The sequence below is a fragment of the Rhinoraja longicauda genome, chromosome 36 (genome assembly GCF_053455715.1).
Source record: "Rhinoraja longicauda isolate Sanriku21f chromosome 36, sRhiLon1.1, whole genome shotgun sequence".
NCBI classification, from domain to species: Eukaryota; Metazoa; Chordata; class Chondrichthyes; order Rajiformes; family Arhynchobatidae; genus Rhinoraja; species Rhinoraja longicauda.
In genome coordinates this window covers 16899545-16903982 of record NC_135988.1, presented here as the reverse complement: position 1 = coordinate 16903982, position 4438 = coordinate 16899545, and positions in this window count along the sequence as shown.

Genomic DNA, 4438 nt, shown 5'->3' with positions numbered 1-4438 from the left:
AGTGAGTGAGAGGGGGAGGGAGGGAGGGGAGGAAGAAGAGAGAGGAGGGGGAAGGAGGGGGGATAAGGGGGAAGGAGGGGGGGATAAGGGGGAAGGAGGGGGGGATAAGGGGGTTCACGGAGACACACACACACACACAATCTCTCTCACACACAAGCCTGACACAGAGTGCTGGAGTAACTCGCGGGACAGGCAGCATCTGTGTGGGGAGAAGGGCCACGCTACTGTCGATGGGCAGAGTGTTTGTTGGTGAACAAAGTCCAGACCGTCGATTATCGTCACGTCTCAACAAACAGAACAAGGAGCCAGTTCCAAAAGAGGTGCGAGCGGGGCAGCGAGCGAGCGTCAGGCCAAGGAGTCTTCAGTCTGAAGAAGGGTCTCGACCCGAAACGTCACCCATTCCCTCTCTCCGAGATGCTGCCTGACCCGCTGAGTTACTCCAGCATTTGGTGATGTCAGGTAAGGGAGTCTGTTAGAGTTCATAAGTGACATGGAGAAAAACGTTTTCACCCAGAGAGTTGTGAATCTGTGGAACTCTCTGCCACAGAAGGCAGTGGAGGCCAATTCGCTGGATGTATTCAGGAGGGAGTTAGATTTAGCTCTTAGGGGTATGGAGAGAAAGCAGGAAGGGGGCACAGATTGTGGATGATCAGCCATGGTCATATAGAATGGCAGTGCTGGCTCGAAGGGCCGAATGGCCTCCTCCTGCACTTATTGTCTATGTTTCTAGGAGAGAGTGAACAGAGAGAGAGAGAGAGTCCTATCGACCTACTAAACGTGCTACCTTGCTGTACTGTTTACAACTGCAAGAACGAGTAGCAATCAATAAAAGGCTACGAAACGTATAAGATTATTAAGGGGTTGGACACGTTAGAGGCAGGAAACATGTTCCCAATGTTGGGGGAGTCCAGAACCAGGGACCACAGTCTAAGAATAAGGGGTAGGCCATTTAGAACTGAGATGAGGAAAAGCTTTTTCAGTCAGAGAGTTGTGAATCTGTGGAATTCTCTGCCTCAGAAGGCAGTGGAGGCCAATTCTCTGAATGCATTCAAGAGAGAGCTAGATAGAGCTCTTAAGGATAGCGGAGTCAGGGGGTATGGGGAGAAGGCAGGAACGGGGTACTGATTGAGAATGATCAGCCATGATCACATTGAATGGCGGTGCTGGCTCGAAGGGCCGAATGGCCTCCTCCTGCACCTATTGTCTATTGTATTGCATGAATATATATATATATATATATACATGTACTGGGGCATATCGACCCATGCATTGTAGACGTTTTTATATTCATGCATTTTAAATATGTATGTTATATTCTATACTTTGTCAATATAATGATGTATCTTATCATGCCAATAAAGTATTTTTAATTGAAAATTGAGAGAGAGAGAGATTTACCCTCCAGGACAGAACGAGGTGGCCCTCTATCCTCCCCCAGAGACCCGTGTTCGATTCTGACTCTGGGTGCTGTCTGTGTGGAGTTTGCACGTTCTCCGTGTGACCGTGAGGGGTTTCCTCCGGGTGCTCCGGTTTCCTACCACCATCCCAAAGACGCGCGGGTTAGCTTCTGTATGTTGTCCCTAGTGTGGAAGGTAGCGCTAGTGTACGGGTGGTCGCTGGTAGACGCGGACTCGATGGGCCGAAGGGCCTGTTTCCGCGCTGTATATCTCTAAACTCTCTGAACTAGGGCATGGCAGCTGGCACCACCACCCGCTGGTTCCCCCCCAGCCACAGGTCTCTGGCACTCTGGGCTGCACGAATACCACAAAGCAACTTCTCCACGGCATTCAATCAGTGAAGAAACCCTCCACGCTCCTGAATCTCCGGCTGTTTCCCAACAGATGAGAAAGTTTTGCAAAGATTTCCCACTGACAGGATTACAGTCTGTGGCGTGGGAGGGGCCGGGCTACATGTGGACCAATGTGCCCAGACTGGGCGGCGCCGTGCTCCCAGAACACACCACACACACACACACACATACACACATATATATACAAACATACACACACACATATATACAAACACACACACACACACATACACACACATACACACACACACACATACACACATATATACAGACACACACACACACACACACACACACACATATATACACACACACACATATATACACACACACACACACATATATATACATAGACACACACACATATATATACACACACATATATATATACACACACATATATATATATATATACAAACACACACACACACATATATATATACAAACACACACATATATATACACACACATATACACACACACAGACACACACACACACACATATATACACACACACGTACAAACACGCGCAGATAAGACACAGACATACATACACACACACACATGCAGATAAGACACAGACACGGACACATACAAACATACAGATACAGACACACACACATACAGATAAGACACACAGACATACACAGATACAGAAACACATACACATACAAACATACAGAGACACATACAGACAAACATACACACGCATAGACACGTACAGTAACACTCACACATATGTATAGACACACACGCACAGACAAAACTCTCTCACACACACATATACACGGACACACGCTCACACACACAGACAGACACGCACACGCACAACACACACATGTAGTCACATGTAGCCACAATCCCCCGCACTGACAGTGTGGGTGGGGACTCAGTGTTTGTGCTGATCCAGTCTGCCCGGTTCCGGGGGCGGCGCCGCCTCCAGTGACTCCCAATTTACACAGAACCACATCCTGACTTTGATGGATAAATTGGAAGTGATACCGTCGATTTTTCAATCGGCTCTCGCCCGTCAAAAGCCCTTTTAACTGAGTCACAAGGTCGCGGGACAGATCCCTGAGTCAGTTCTCTGATCGACAGTTACTGAGGGAGCGCCGCGCTGTGGGAGGGGCGGGGGTGAGAGAGCGCCGCGCTGTGGGAGGGGCGGGGGTAAGGGAGCGCCGCACTGTGGGGGGAGGGGCGGGGGGAGGGAGCGCCGCGCTGTGGGAGGGGCGAGGGTGAGGGAGCGCCGCACTGTGGGAGGGGCGGGGGTGAGGGAGCGCCGCACCGTGGGAGGGCGGTACTGAGGGAGCGCCGCGCTGTGGGAGGGGCGGGGGTGAGGGAGCGCCGCACTGTGGGAGGGCGGTATTGAGGGAGCGCCGCGCTGTGGGAGGGGCGGTATTGAGGGAGCGCCGCGCTGTGGGAGGGCGGTACTGAGGGAGCGCCGCGCTGTGGGAGGGGCGGTACTGAGGGGATCAGTAAGACTGGTCGGAGAACTAAAAGGGGGTGGGATGGAGGGAGAGGGGGAGACCAAGGGTTACTTGAAGTTCGAGAAGGAACAGAGTGAGATGTAAAGAGACCATTTTGTGTACACGGTGTCTGTCTGAATTTACTGAGCACACTCTTAGTTAGATATTTATTCACAAAATGCTGGAGTAACTCAGCAGGTCAGGCAGCATCTCGGGAGAGAAGGAATGGGATTCTCTCCTGAGATGCTGCCCGACCTGCGGAGTTACTCCAGCATCCTGTGAATAAATACCTTCGATCTGTACCAGCATCTGCAGTCATTTTCTTACACTCTTAGTTAGTTAGCTAGCTGGCTAACTTTGAAGGAACCCCTCTCATGATTAATGAAGTTAAATTTATATTCTGACCGAACAATGGCTGGGCAAATGGACTGGGCAAGAGGGATACAAAGAGAGCCTGTGTTTCTAAAGTGTGTAGTAATTCGTGCTAAATTATATTCCTAGCCGCACCCTGACAACATCGACCCGACCCGACCCGACCCGAGCCTCCTGTATAGTTCACTGTTTATCGAGGACGCTGCTCTAATCTTCCACTCTCTTTCTCCCCTATCTGCGGGTTTATCCCATTTCCTCTTGAATCTGCTCTCTCGGCCGCCCCCTCTCCGTCAACTCACCGAGGTCACGACTCCCACCTTGTCGTCTCCGCTTGGGTGACTTTAATTCCCTCCCCCCGTTCGGTCTCCAGTGAATAGACACAAAATGCTGGAGTAACTCAGCGGGGCAGGCAGCATCGCTGGAGAGAAGGGATCCTTCTGCAGACTCCCCCCGTGTCCAGCCTACCCCATGTAGGAAGGAACCGCAGATGCGGGTGTCAGGGGTTATGGGGGAGAAGGCAGGAGAATGGGGTTAGGAGGGAGAGATAGGTCAGCCACGATTGAATGGTGGGGTAGACTTGATGGGCCGAATGGCCTAACTCCGCTCCTATCACTTATGACCTCGTGTGTAAGAAAGAACTGCAGATGGCTGGTTTAAATCGAAGGTAGACACAAGGGGTTGGACACGTTAGAGGCAGGAAACATGTTCCCAATGTTGGGGGAGTCCAGAACCAGGGAATAAGGGGTAGGCCATTTAGAACTGAGACGAGGAAAAACTTTTTCAGTCAGAG